This window comes from Mastomys coucha, unplaced genomic scaffold (genome assembly GCF_008632895.1).
Source record: "Mastomys coucha isolate ucsf_1 unplaced genomic scaffold, UCSF_Mcou_1 pScaffold11, whole genome shotgun sequence".
Lineage (NCBI taxonomy): Eukaryota > Metazoa > Chordata > Mammalia > Rodentia > Muridae > Mastomys > Mastomys coucha.
Genome location: NW_022196893.1, coordinates 4,155,939 through 4,171,635, shown reverse-complemented (window position 1 = coordinate 4,171,635; position 15,697 = coordinate 4,155,939). Strand labels below are relative to the sequence as shown.

The 15,697-nt window shown below is 40.3% G+C and overlaps 1 protein-coding gene across 20 annotated transcripts in view; it reads left to right on the top strand.

Annotated features, from left to right (window-relative positions):
* Positions 1-15,697, top strand: part of Ptk2 (protein tyrosine kinase 2) — a 223,869-nt gene that overhangs the window by 20,219 nt on the left and 187,953 nt on the right. For 17 of the 20 annotated variants that reach the window (XM_031345669.1, XM_031345721.1, XM_031345713.1 and 14 more), the window contains one exon: positions 9,247-9,343. The exons of the other annotated variants lie outside the window; for them this stretch is intronic. The gene's annotated coding sequence lies outside the window, so the exon portion shown is untranslated. The remainder of the gene's footprint in view (positions 1-9,246; positions 9,344-15,697) is intronic. 20 annotated transcript variants of the gene reach the window in all.

Sequence of the window (15,697 nt, the reverse complement as noted above, 5' to 3'; positions counted from 1 at the left end):
ATCTTGAGTGGGAGTTCTCATGGTTGGACTGAAAAGATAGATGGAAGAAAGTTTGTGATGTTGAACATATTATGTGTGTGCATATTTATGGGATTATTTGTGTCACAACTGCTGTAATGTCTTTGGGATAGTTCTTACATTTGCAGTATTATAGGACTGACTTGTCTAGACATCCTTTGCTGAGGGAATTGAGTTTCTCTGATTCTTTCTGGGCAGAGTACATTTGTGTATCTCCCATGTTTTGAATATCATGGTAAGAAATTAATAGTTTTTTAAATTTGGTGATCTGGTGGTGGTCTGAATTCCAATCTTTCCGGAGTTACTGCTACTGTTTAGTTTTCCATAAAAAGTAGCTTTTTTTAGTCATTCTGTCCATTGCTTTTTAAGGAACTGTCAAGAACTGCTTACCTGTTTCCTTTGACCTGGAGCCCTTTGTTTTGTATGCTGTTCCACTGTCCAGTGGTGTTCTCCAGTTTCAGCAAGACCTTGATGCCCAAATGACTGGTGTGTCCCTTGATGATGCAACTGTATCAGCCTCCCCAATTGATACAGGAGGTCCTCTAGGTTACTTGTTAAATCTGATCCTTAAGTATATCCCTTTTTTTTTATTTAAAGATTTATTTTTATGTATTTTATGTATATGAGTACACTGTAGTTGTACAGATGGCTGTGAGCCATCATGTGTGTGGCTGCTCTCTGCCCCGCTCGCTCCAGCATAATTCACGGTAGCTGCCTTCAGACGCACCAGAGGGCGTCCAGTCTCTTTACGGGTGGTTGTGAGCCACCATGTGGTTGCTGGGATCCGAACTTAGGACCTTCAGAAGAGCAGTCAGTACTCTTAACCCGCTGAGCCATCTCGACAGCCCAAGTATATCCTTTTGATGTCTCTTTTCATAGGGCTTTATTTGGTATCTTTCTCAGATAGCATCACCCTTATCATATACTGTGACAGTAATTAGGTCTTCTGAATATGCTCGAAAAGTGGCCTTGTCTTCAACATACTGTGTGCATTAATTACTTCAGTATTAGGTTTCTTTTCATTTCTTCTTTTAAGAACCAGGGATCAGCTGGGCAGTGGTAGTGCACTCCTTTAATCCCAGCACTTGAGAGGCAGAGGCAGAGGCAGAGGCAGAGGCAGAGAGGCAGAGAGGCAGAGAGGCAGAGAGGCAGAGAGGCAGAGAGAGGCAGAGAGAGGCAGAGAGGCAGAGAGGCAGAGAGAGGCAGAGAGAGGCGCAGAGAGGCGCAGAGAGGCGCAGAGAGGCGCAGAGAGGCAGGCGGATTTCTGAGTTCCAGGTCAGCCAGGGCTACACAGAGAAGCTCTGTCTCTAAGAACCAAAAACCAAACCAAACCAAAACAAAAACCCAAAAACTAGGGATCAAACCTAGGGTATCATACCCCAGCTTCCTTTTACCTTTTATTTTGACAGAAGTTCTTGCAGGGTTGTTCAGACTAGTCTTGAACTCCTGATTCTCCTGACTTCACTTCCTAAGCACTGGGATTAGTCATTTGCTATTACATTTTGAACTTCAAATAGTTGTGCCCCAGCCTCCCAAGTAACAGTGGTTACTGTTGTGTCCACTAGCCCAGCCTGAGAGTGTTTCTTTACTTGAAGTGCAGAGTGGAACTGTGGTGGTTAGATCAGTCAGAAAGCCAGAATCGATATAAACCTCTAGTGTTAGAACTTGGCTGTCTGAGGCAGGATTGATAGTACAATTCTAGCACTGGTCTACATAGTGAGTTTAAAGCCAGTTTTGCTGTCAAGTGAAACTATTTTGTTTTGTTTTTTGTTTTTGTTTTTTGGTTTTTTGAGATAGAGCTTCTCTGTGTAGCCCTTACTATCCTGGAACTCACTCTGTAGACCAGGCTGGCCTCGAAATCAGAAATCTGCCTGCCTCTCCTCTGCCTCTCAAGTGCTGGGATCAAAGGCATGCGCCACCACTGCCTGGCTATTTTTTTTTTTAAAGCTGGTGGTGGCACATCTAATTCCAGCACTTTTGGGGCACAGAGGCATGCAGTTCTTTGTGAGTTTGGGGACAGCCTGGTCTATAGAACAAGTTCCAAGACAGCCATGGCTACAGAGAAACCCTGTCTTGAAAAATCAAAAAAAACAAACCAACCAACCAACCAACCAACCCACCCCCCAACCCTCCCCACTCATCCACCCAAGAGACAAAAAACATCAGGTTAGACAGACACGTGGGTCCTGCTTCCAGATTTGAACTCTCTTTAAAGTGATTTTCTTCCTCACATGTTATGTGGACATTTTCATAACTCTCATAAATTAATAGATTTAGTTCATAGTTGATGGATAGTCATAAATAAAAACTATTGCACTTAGGGCAGAATCTTCCTTGTATTGCACAAGGGGAGCTCCTAATCTTAGTTGCTTCGTAACTCTCCTCATTACTCTAAGGACTAGAAAGCAGTTTCTGTGTCACTGGTACTGCATACATAATGAACATCTTTTTGCTAATACTCCCTTTTCAGAAGTCAGTAAGTTCATGGCTTCTTTTTCCAGCTTAGGGTATTTATTTGGTCAGTGGCTCAGTACCAGTTGTACAGCGGCCCCTGTACTAACCCTGTCATATCATGAATGACACACAGTATTCTGACCATGGCAAGTTGCACATTCTAGTAATATAATATTTTTGGCTAGGAGCTAATTTTGAAATATAAAGGACTTTTGGTTTGCCCAGGTGATTTTTTTTTTCTTTTTGAGACAGGGCTTCTCTGTGTAGCCCTGACTGTCCTGGAACTCACTTTGTAGACCAGGTTGGCCGAGAACTCAGAAATCCACCTGCCTCTGCCTCCCAAGTGCTGGGATTAAAGGTGTGTGCCACCACTGCCCAGCTTGCCCAGGTGATTTTTATAATTGTACCAATATTGATTTTGGAGGTGAGGGTGGGTTCAGATAAGGTTTCATAGTATGCTCCTGACTAGCCTAGAACTCCCTTTGTAGACTAGGCTGGCTTTGAATTCATATAGACCCATCAGCCTATGCTTTCTGAATGCTGGAAGTAAAGGTGTGTGCCACCATGATTGGTCATACCAACTTTCTTGATCTGTTGCTGTGGTGGTTTTGTTTGTTTGTTTTTTTTGGACATTACCTCTGACCTATGTTCTTGCAGAATATAGGTTACTGCTATTCTAAGTATAGAAGTTGGTAGACTAAGCTAAAAGATAAGTCCATATGAAGTGGTAGTTTGTTTTGAACAATGGATAATGTCACAAATTGAGACAGAATAGGAAGGAAAAATGAAAACATGAGGAAAGAGTGGCTAAAATTCAAGGATTTTGATACAGTTGACAAAAACCAAACTGACATCAGGATTACCTTCTGTCCTAGTCTCATTTCTGTTGCTATGATAAAATACCACAAGAAAAATGAGTCTGTTAAATGCATTAAAGAGGGGGCTAGAGAGATGCTGAGTGGTTGAGAGCACCGAGTACTCTTCCAGAGGTCTTGAGTTCAGTTTCTAGCAACCACATAGTGGCTCACAACCATCTGCAGTGGTATCCGATGCCCTTTTCTGGTGTGTCTGAAGACACCTGCAGTGTACATATACAAATAAAATTAAATCTTTATTTTAAAAAATGCATTAAAAATAGCCTCAGAAGCACCAAAATTTGATAGTGTCATATTAAGTTAATTTGACCAAGAGTGAACAAGTTTGAATTCTCCACTTCTTTCCCCATCTGTCTATAGTACGTAGTTTCTGGCCTGTCTGTACTTTATTGTGTGAGTTTGGATCCATGCCTGCCTGAATGCTGTCTTGTGAATCTGTCCCTGATAAGGGGCTTTGCTATTTCTTTTATTAATAAAACAGGACAGAAAGTATCACATGGAAAGGAATGAAGATTACTTTACAAAAATCTTTAACAGAGTTTTATAGGAGATGTTGAAACTTTACTGATTCCCAGTGATCCAGATAACAAACAATGATGTAAACATCACTGCAAACAGACTATATCCATACTGCTTCCAATGCTTATGGAGGGTATTTATCATACCCACTTTGGACTCATTTGCTGTTTTCAGCAAATTACCATAACACACACACACACACACATACACACAAACCCCAAAAACTCTGGGTCAGGTACTAGGAACATTAAGTAGTTCAAAATTAAATGTATGTATTAACTTATGTTGTAAAAATTAATTAATTATATGGAAAATCCAAGGCAAACAGTGTTGGTTGTTATACTGTTCTCTTAAAAGCAAAGTAAACAGGCTGTGTATACACAGCGGGATAGTAGTCTTAAGTGATCTGAAAGTGTATTATTAGTTGTGCTGTGAGGTTGAATAGCAGTCCCAGTTTCTTAGAATGTAAAAGAGTGGTTTATAATACTGTATTACCACAGGAAGGCAACTTGGAGGAAAAAGGGTTTATTTTAATTCACATTTGTATGCATGCGTGTCTGTGTGCTTTGTATTTGTCTGGTGTCCACAGAGGCCAAAAGAGAACATTAGATCCCCTGAAACTGGAGTTACATGTGGTTGTGAGCTGCCCATGTGGGTGCTGGGAATTGAACTTGGGTTCTTAGGAAGAGCAACCAGGGCTCAGCCATTTCTCCATTTCATACTTGTTTTAATAGAAATGTTAATGTGGCTTACGTAGGGACTCAGAATAGCAGTATAAATATGAGTGCTAAGAAATCAGTGCTTGTATCTTTTAATTTCTTCCTTGTTTATCATGTGACCTTGGATAATTGCTGATATTGTTAAGACTTAGGTTTCCTTCTGTGTAAAATATAAATAGTGTTAGTGAGCTGAACATGCCAAATATTTGAACATGTGAATACAACATGGTAGGCACTAGTTGTTACTTGTAGTAAGTGATGGATGGTAGGAACCCTGTCTGGGCTGGATTACACATTAGAATGAGGAGCTTTTGAAGCATGGTGAAAATAGCAAAAACATGTATGAGAGAGAAGAGTCTTGAGGACTCTGCCTATCTGCTTGTATTGATCTTAAAATATATTTGTTCACGCCAAAAAGGATAGGAGTCTCATTTCACAGATAGCTTTGGAGAGTTGAAAATGTATTTAATTTTATAATAAGTCAAGTTTCAGTTTTTCTTTATCTATCTGGAGTAAAGGAACGTAAGTATTTTAATTATGTAGTTTGTAGACTATCTATCTACTTTAGGCTCTGTTTGAACTAGTTCATACTGACATAGTTAAACTATATTGGTTTATATTCTTTTAAAAAAAAACTCTTTATTGATTCTTTGTGACTTTCCTGTCATGTACCCCAGTCCCACTCATCTCCCTTCCCTTTGTAGCTACCCTCCGTTCTTGTAACCCACCCCCAAAATAAAAAAATAAGAAAATAAACAAAACAAAAACGGGAAGCTGTAATGTGTCCCAGTGTGTCCCACAGCTCACCTTTTTGTTCACATATTTATTTACAAATATTGATTGCAATGAGCCATTGACCTGGTTCTGGGCCTCTGGCTTCTGCTACATTACCAATACTGAATTCTCACTGTGCCTGCTCTAAGACAGCCAGTTGTTGACCTGGGTCATGGAGATCCCACAGCTTTGGATCTGCAGGACCTGTCCTTTCACCATATCCCAGAAGTTTATAGATGGAGTAGATGTTGGGGTGGGCCAACTTAAAGCCCTGAATCTGGGCCTAGGTAGTAGCTGAGTTGGTATCTGTACCACCAGGGTGAGCTCTCCAGCATTGCCCTGTCTAGCTCACCTAATGCTGCAGCCAGCAAAGGGTAGGGCTAGTTCTCCTGCTCTCATGACCTTGGGGCCAGCTCACCCACACCCCTATACCACCAGGGTCAACTCTATACTGTGCTGTCCAGGTGAGGTGCAGGCACTCTTCTAAATGCCAAAACCAGTGAGTCCAGGGACGTTTGCATGGCCTTTGGTGGTAATATTGCCATGAACTTTGACACAGACTCGTGCTGCATGGCCACAGACCCATCTATGGTCCTCAGTGGCAGTAGGGGCCAAGACTTCATCATGGCCTCAGCTGTCAGGGCAGGCTACTCACATCAGGCTGCTCTTCTCCATCCTCTTCCTCCAGTTCCACCTTTCTTCATAGTGCTTCATAGTCGGCTTCTTTTTCTCTTTCATCTGTCCATCACATACTTGCACATCATAGTGGCCTCCACTGCGGGCAGGCCTCTGAGTGTCTTTCATCTGCCTGAGCAGCATGGTGGTGGGCAGTCCTCTCCTGGTTAAATAAGATTGTATTATGAAACAGAACATAATATATCTTAAGTTACACCTTGCTAAAATAGTAATCAGTGGCTTAATGCTGCTAGAATGGAGTGCTTTTACTGCTTAATGTCTGCCCACTGTACATTCTAAAATAGTTATGGGGCTGAAGAGATGGTTAAGTGACTAAAAGCAGTGGCTGCACTTCCAGAGGACCTAGGTTTGATTCCCAGCACCTAATTGAGCCTCACAACAGTCTGTAACTCCAGTTCTAAGGGATACAACATTTTCTTCTGGCCTTCTTGGGTACCAGGCATGCATGTGATACATACACATGCATTCAGCCAAAACACTCATAAAATAAATAGCTTTTTATAAAATAAAAAATAAATATAAAAACTTATGACACAAAGCCAATATAACTGTTTACTTATTACTCTGAGATGGAAGTTAAATTGAAAGCGCTATAGTAACAGCAAAGGAGAATAGTTTTGGAGTGTGCACAATGTTACTTGAGTTATGTCTTTGACAATGGTGTATTGGCTGGTTTTGTGTCAACTTGAGTTATCACTGAGAAAGGAGCTTCAGTTGGGGAAGTGCCTCCATGAGATCCAGCTGTGGGGCATTTTCTTGGTTGGTGGTCAAGGGGGAAGGGCCCATTGTTCCTGGTACCATCTCTAGGCTGGATAGTCTTAGGTTCTATAAGCAAGCAAGCTGAGCCAGACGGTGGTGGCAGACACCTATAATCACAGCACTTGGGAGGCAGAGGCAGGCGAATTTCTGAGTTCGAGGCCAGCTTGGTCTACAGAGTGACTTCCAGGACAGCCAGGGCTACACAGAGAAACCCTGTCTGGGGGAAAAAAAAATAAAATAAAAGAAAGCAAGCTGATCAAGCTGGCAAAGCAAGCCAGTAACATCCCTTCATGGCTCCTGCTTCTTGACCTGCTTGAGTTACAGCCCTGACTTCCTTTAGTGATAAACAGCAATGTGGTAATGTAAGCTGAATAAACCCTTTCCTCTCCAACTTGCTTCTTGGTCATGATGTTTGTGCAGGAATAGAAATCCTGACTAAGACAAATGGGTTTGGGTAAGGTTGTATTTTGATTATCAGTTTTAAAAAAACTTTTAATACTTTATACGTATGCATGTTTTGTGTGTGTGTTTGTCTGTGTACCACTTGTGAGTGTCTGTTGTAACCAGAATAGGGAGGGCATCTGATCGCCCAGAACTGTAGTTACAGATGGTTGCTGGTGGACATGTGGGTGCTAGGAATGGAACCTGGAACACTGATGGTTGCTGGTGGACATGTGGGTGCTAGGAATGGAACCTGGAACACTGAAAGAGCATGCTCTTAATTGCTGAGCCATCTCTTTAGTGTCCAATTATTAGATCATTGTTTTTTATGTTGAATGAGTCTCCTAAGTTTTTTTTTTTTGAGACCTTCTTCCATGTATATGATGTATTTTGACCAAATTTATTTGTTTTCTCCCCCTTTTCCTATTTTTCCCTCATAACTTAAATAGTGTGTTTTTTTTCTTAAAAACCTTTTAATGTTGCAAGTATATGCATGGGTGTTGCACCAGCTACTGGTGCAGGTAGAAGCCTTTTAGGGTCAAGCTAGAGGTAGTGGACAATGGTAGCAAAACAGTATTTGCTGGACATGACTGCACTGTTACATGAACTTGTTGTATACTGTACCTGCATATAGAAGATCATGCAAGCTAGAATCCTAGTATGGATGATAGAGAGGCTCATGCAAAGAACATTCTATATCTTTGTTTCATGATGATGGAGTCCTACCTCTAGGTTACTGAAAGTTTGTGTCTTTTCTGTTTCTTCCAAGTTGCCTTCTGTCCATTCTGGTCTCCCTTCACTGTGCTTGTCTCTATCTTCTGATTAGAGGCCTTTCTCACATCCTTATTTCCTTGTGATGAATTCAGAACTTCTAGGAAGCTTTGAGTATATATGTTTTGCGTCGGGATATTCTGTACAGGCCTTTTGTCAGGGAGTTCTGTGTTGGTGTCTTTAGTCTTTCCTATTAGGCTAACAGTTTCCTGCAGGAAAAAGCCATGATGCCAAATTCTGACACTTGATTGCATTATGTGTTAGGAACTGAGTTGTTGACTTACCCCACCTCTATGTGAAAGGTGCTCTGCTTTTTCCAGAGTAGCTCTTGGTCTGCTCTCAGGTGGGTAGAGGGAACCAGATGGAGGCAGGCTAGGGCTCTTGCTGCAGCTGGGCATTTTCACACTGTAAGGCTACCTCACTCAGTGCTGCTGCTGCTGAGACTTTTTTTCACTCTGCTGTGAAAATGGAATTGATACTCAACTTTTCAGTTCCTGGCCTACAGTCTGCTAAGTCATTGGTTATGCTTCCTCCCCGTTTTAAATTTGTCCCTTTTCTGTCCAGAATATTGCCCCTCCTTCAGTATTCCTATTTGTTTTAATGTCTATCTTAGAAGCCTTTTGTTTTGTTTTGTTTTTCAAGACAGAGTTTCTCTGTGTAGCCCTGGCTGTCCTGGAACTCACTCTGTAGACCAGGCTGGCCTCGAACTCAGAAATCCACCTGCCTCTTGCCTCCCAAGTGCTGGGCTTAAAGGCATGCACCATCACTGTTAGAGGCATTTTCAGTTTCTCGGTTTCCACTCCTTTTAGTTCTCACATATATGTGTTTGATTTTTGAACTTTTATCTCTTTAGCATAGTTTTAGTGGGAACAAGCAGGTTGTGTGCTGTTACTTATCTTCAACTTTGCTATCGTCTCAGCAGGTTATGCTTGTTGGGTGCATAATAGTTTTCAGTTACTTGTATGCATCCTTTTACTGGGTGCTGGTTTGCAAATAGCTCCTATGTATTTATCTTTAAATTTATTCATTGTCTAGCACTTTATATGTTAGACATGAGGATAACATGCTCAAGAGGGTGAGCATGGTAGACTTTATAAGAGGAGTAAAATGGGCTGATGGTTAAGCTTAGTGTTAAAACATTTAACCCAGCAGCTCTCTTAAAATAAATAATAGCAGTGAACTAAAGATGTTTATGTATGTGTACATTCTGTCTCTTCCAGGTCTCTGGGCTACAATGGAAAGAGGAAACAGATACTAGGAATATTTTTTAAAACAGCTGTTTGATTTCTTCTCAAAGTCACAGCTGCCTTCTGAGCTGTGAGTACATTTCTTTTGTTTGTGCCTTGGTGTTACCTTTTGCTTTTCTTTCCCTTGTCCATAGTCTCTAACATATAGTAGCAACAGCAGAACATAAATGATTGGTAGGGTCAGAGAAGACCTGTAAGTTATATGTTGATTCTTTATATATATATATGTTTAATATTAGCATTATGATATTGGCTTTTCATAGAATAGTCCTTGGAAAGCAGTGGACATTGAAAACACTCTGAACTATAGTTACTTATTAAATATTTACAGCCATTTTAGGAACAAGATCTGTTCTCTCTGCCACATTTACATAAACTCACAACAGAAGTTAATGGTTTCTAAGTTATAAGTGTTGGTATTAGGTTTATATTCTTTATAGCTTTAGAAACGTGTTCCTTACTAGTGTTTTATTCTCATGAATACTGGCTTCAGATTTTGGCCTTATGGATTATTTATAATAGCTCTACTTACCTTGAGGGATATATCCTGTACCCCCAAGTGGATGCCTGAAACTACAGATAGGATCAGACCACATATATGTTATATATGCTTTTTCCTATACACACATGCAAACATGTGTGGTCATGTCCATCTTTTTAACATGGGTGCTGGAATCCAAACTCAGGTTCTTAGCAGTTGATCTTTACCTACTTACTAAGTTCCAGCCCTACTTTAAGTTTTTTTTTTTTTTCTACCTAAACTTAGTTTTTCATCCGACCTACGGGGTTATTTAAGATTTCCTCTTAGGGGGTTGTTAGGAAGAAACTTGGAGATACATCTAATATATAGTCACCACTCAGTATCATTAGCAGTTGTATTAGTTAGGGTCACTATTGCTGTGTGGAAACATCATGACCAAAAGCAGCTCCAGGGGGAAAGTGCTTATTTTACTTTTCCTTACCACACTTCATCATTGGAAACCAAGGTAGTAACTCAAATGGGTCAGGAACTTGGAGTCAGGAGCTGATCCACAGACCATGGAGGGATGTTGCTTACTGACTTGCTCTCATGGCTTGTTCAGCCTGCTTTATTGTAGAATCTAGGATCACCAGCCCAGGGATCACCAGCTCTATCTTAATTGGGCTGGTCCTTTCTCCATCAATCACTTTTGAAGAAAATGCCATTTAAGCTGGGCATAGTGGCATACACTTTTAATCTCAGCACTTGGGAACTAGAGGCAGGCATATCTCTGTTTTGAGACCAGTTTGGTCTACATAGTTGAGACCGTGTCTGAATTTTAAAAAAGAAAGACCAAAAATACCCAACCTGATCTTCTAGAGTCAATTTCTCAATTGAGCTTCCTTCCTCTCAGATGACTTTAGTTTGTGACATAAAACTAGCCATAACTGCAGTTATTCCAGATGGTATTTTCTACAGTAAAAACAGTAGGGTTGACCTTGAAAGAGATTACTTGACTTGTAAATTGTTAAACTTGTTTGGCTTCTTCAAATTTGGGAGGTCATAGACTTGAAAGTTCCTAAGTTTGTCTTATTCTTAGAGCCTACTTTCTGGTAGATCTGATAATAAACCGGGGACAAGGATGTTGATAAGAGATTTATAATGTCTTCGAGTGTTGGTATCAATGAATATTTGTTTTTATTTTTGAATAGAAAATTTACATTTATGTGTTTTGTGTGTGTATATGAATATAGGGGTACATGTGGAAATCAGAGGACAACCTGTTGAAGTTGGTTCTCTCCTTCTCATGTAGGTCTTGAGGATTGAACTCAGGTTATCAGACTTGGCAGCAAGTGCCTTTACCCAGTGAGCCATCTCCCCAAACATTTGTTTTAGCAAACTTAAACTTTATGGAGTTCAAATGATTGACAGTTTATTAAGTGTGATATTTGCAAGATTTCTGGAGTAGAGATTCTCTGTCTCTTCCATTTCCATGTGAGGGTTAGTTCACTTTACTTCTCAGTTATTTCTTGTCTCCTCAAATTGGTTTTACTTCTTTGTATTAAAGAATTTTTTCCATGCATGCAGTTTTAGCTTTCTAGTGTAGGTATAGAGGTCTCTAATCTCACTTCTGTTTTTCCAGTTCCTCTTGCTCCTGTGAGTAAGGGGAGAAGTCTGTTCTATATCTATCTGCCTATGCCAGATGTGAGAACTATGTGTCATCTGTGGTATCATGCCTGTTTAACCCAAGATTAGTTTTCATTCTCCCTGAATGAAGACTTCTTTGTTTATTATGGTGTGTGTGTGTGTGTGTGTGTGTATGTGTGTGAACACTTGAGTTGGTGTGTTTGTGCATACATGTGTGCACATGTCCACTCATTTAGTGTAGGTCAGTGGATAACATTGGGAGCCAGTTCTGTCTTTATACATGTGGCTTCTGGGGATCAAACTTAGGTAATGAGCCTTAATGACAAGTACTCTTATATGCTGAGCCATCTCACTGGCTCCAGGTATATTGGAGGGTTTTTTCCTTTTTTTTTTTTTTAAATTTATTTATTTTATGTATGTATGCTGCCTTTAGACACACCAGAAGAGGGTTTTGGATCCCATTACAGAGGTTGTGAGCTACCATGTAGTTGTTGGGAACTCAGGACCTCTTGAAGAGCAGTCTTAATTGCTGAGCCATCTCTCCAGCCCCTGTTTTTGTTTTTGTTTTTTTTTTTTGTTTGTTTGTTTTCAGACAAAGCCTCACTATGAAGCACTGACTGACCTGGAACTTGCTATGTAAACTAGGCTGGTTTATAACCCAAGAGATCTTCCTGACCATGCCTAGGAATGTTTTTAAATTCTTGTTACAAAGTAAGTTTTCTTTGGTTAGATGATGATGATGATGATGATGATGATGATGATGATGATGATGATGATGATGATGTGTATGTGTATGTGTGTGTGAGCGAAACTATGAATATGAATGAATGAGAATATGCAAATGAAACTTTATAGCAGAATCAGCTCCAAAACAGAAGAAGAGCTATTCATGAATTGAGCTATGAGTCATTCATTATTTATTACATTTACTTATTTGTGTGTGTGTGTGTGTGTGTGTGTGTGTGTGTGTGTGTGTATGAGTTGTTTCTCTCCTTCCACTATGTGATCCAGAGATGTGTACCTGGGTCATCAGGTGTGTGCAGTAAGCACTTTTATCTATTGAGCCATCTTACCAGCCTAATCTAGATCTTTGTGGGATTATAATCTTTTGGTGGCTCTTTCTTATTATTACAGATGCACTTACTTGCTTTTTTTTTCTGTGCTGTTAGAAGTCTTTAGAGGAGTAGAACTCATTAGTCTATATTTTGAACATGAAGCCACTGAGGGCTTTGGAGATTGTGTATGTTGATGTCATGTAAGAATTTAAAGAGATGGTCTATGTAAAAGTAACTTTTATTAGCCAGATGTAATTGTTGTCTTGGAGGCTTATTGGTGAATAAACTCACCCTTTCTAGCTCTTTCTGGTTTAACTCTGGTCCAGACTCCTCTCTAACCTGACTAATTCAAACTGGCTTCCCTTGGCTTCTGACTGAATTGTTCTGCTTGGTCTCAAACTAACAATCTGTTCTAATCTTCTGGTTCTCATTTTCTGACTTGTTCTGTCTTCATCTGCAACATGTCTTTGTAAAACTGTCCTTTCCCCTCCCCCCATTGCCTCTTTTTCTGGTCTATTCTCTTTAAGTTGCCTCTCTTTTCCTGTGCTGTTCTTGTGAGTGTTGGGAGTATCCTATCTCTGACTCATTCTATCAGATCTTTCTCTGATTCATCACTTTGTGTGCCCTTCAATTAGATGTCATTTGTTGAAGTTGGTTCTCTCCTTTTTATGTAGGTTTTGAGGATTGAACTCAGGTTATTAGACTTTTCAACAAGTGCCATTACCCAGTGGCCATCTTGATACCCCAAACATTTGTTTTAACAAACATGGCTGCTTCCTTTTACAAACTAACCTTGCCTACATTGTTTGGGATTAGAGGTGTTTACTAAGGGTGTGTCTATATTCCAACCAGAGGGATTAAAGGTGTGTGGACTGTCTATATTCCAACTGGATTACACAGACCTAGGTCTTTGGATGTGATCCCATGTGAGCACCCATGTTGTTGGATGAAAATTCTTCTATATGGCTATATTGACTTGTGGTATGAGGGTTGAGGAGGTTGGGGTGTGTTGGTTTGTCATGTGAGGATTTAAGTGGAGGGTATGGGTTGGTTTGCTTGTGGCTAAGGGAAAGTCACAGTTTTAGAGTCATAATGGCTTGAGGCTACCTTGGTGTTACTACTATTGACTGTAGTATTTTATATAAAACATTTTACTTTTCTATTAGTTGGTTTCCTCATTTGTTCTACAAGAATTTGTTGAGTCTCTGCTATGTTAGTCACAGGAAGATAGGGGATAGTTGAAGTAGTCTTTAGGTACAGACCTGCATTTCTCTGAAGCAGGGCATATGGAGAGTGGGTGAAGGTATTGCCAGGGTTGTAGATGTGCTTGTAGCAAGAACTTTGTGGTTGAGGAAATGAAAGACTTTGCAGCATTGGGAGATTGGTCCTGGAACGATGGACTCAGTTGCAGTTGGTGAGAATTAAACTAGAATATGCCCATCTTTAAGATAGTAAATGATAGTGGTAGCTCTCAGCAGCTCTTATATACTCTGGAAGGAGGTCTTGAATGCCCATTGAGCTGTGGGATAGGCCCATTCTAGGAGGATTGATTGTAGTGACAATAAGAGCTGGTTAAGTTCAGGATGTGTTTGCTGGGTTCATATTAAGTGCCAGCCATGGTTCTAATTACTTTAAGTAGAGGCATCAAAAAACAAAACAGGAGTGTCTTGAAGAGAGAAGTAAAGCAGTTGATAAGCTGTGAACCTAAGGGTACCCCATGTTATGTATGTGAGGGAAGTACAGTGGAGGGAATCATGCTACAGTTTGTAGTTAGGTTTTAAAGTCTACATAGAATGGCCAAGTGAGATGTGAGCCAGATGTGGCAGTGATGAATATAGTACCTAAGTAGATGCATGGTTGAAAGAACATTGTAGTTGAGTGAACAGCAGTGCAGACAGAATGTGCAGTGTTTGATGGAGCTTGTCATTCTTGTTGAAATCTGACTCAGAGCTCATGACAAGATACACCCATTGGATGTTATGAAGGGAATCAGGTGTACAGCAGAGATGACATGGGCTAGGGCACTAGCAATCAAAGAAGTGGACTTAGGATGTCATGACAGTAGGATTTGTTAGTAGTTTGTGTGCGGGTAGGAGAAAAGGGGTAGAGTTGCATATGAGAGAGACTTATGATCTAGACACATCCACTATTCAGATGTGTAGTCATTCTATGTGTTTACTAGGTTCTGTGCATGCAGCCCAACATAAAAGGTCCATAGTATTATGGCTCTTGTGTGTGAGGAAGGTCAGGTTGAGGAAGCTGCTTTTCTCAGAATGATTAGTTAACACATGTTAGAGCTGGTAGTGTGTATGAATTGCAACTGTCTTTGAGCACATCCTTTATACTGTATCACTCTGCCACCTAAAGTGGACAGCAGTCTGCTCCTAGCTTTTATTTCCCAAAAGACTTAAAAATAGACTAGGGGTTGGAGAGATGTTAATAGCACTGGCTATTCTTTCAGAGGACCCCTGAAGGAAGGGGTCGTCTTCTTAGTGGAGGAAAGTAATGGGAACAAAAGCCTGGGATAGTAGAAGTGATTTGTTAGGTTTCACTGAATTAAGAATCTTGTCTGCTGGGACTTTACTGGATTGTACATACCATACTGCCTTAATACAGACAGTACCTTGAGAATTTTAAACCAGATTACATGGGAATTAGGTTCGCATTATTAAACATGGATGACAGATTTTTTTTATTATAGTCCTAAGACTTGGACATAGAACATGTTAGAACATGTGTATCCAAAGGGTAAATTTAAGTGTATTTCATATCTTGTTTCATGAGAAAATCTTTTAAGAATACTTGTCACAGAAGCAATGACTTTGGCCTTGGGGTATCCAAGCCAATTCATTGGGTGTAGGAATTAGTGCTATAATGCTGCCTCAGTTTTGATTTCCAAGAATCAGATGAATTCTAGGAGAAACTTAGGAAATTGCTTGCTAATGTACTTGTCTTTGGAGAGGGCAGTGGGGCATGAGAACATGTCTTTGAGGCATGCAGGCATACCTGTAGAACCCCAGGGAATTAGCTCTCAAGGAGGAGACGGTGAGAAGCCAGAAGCTGTTGAGTTGCTTGGTTTTGAAAAGAAGCAGTGCTTTATTGAAATACTAAGACAGATGATTGGAAATAAGGCTTACACATAGTCTTTTCAATTGCAGACACCACAGTGCCTTTCATGTGAATGCATATAGTTCATGGATGGGTGGGGCCTTGTATTGAGCTCAGTCTTATTTTTTTTTCTTCTTTTTTTCTTTTTTCTTTT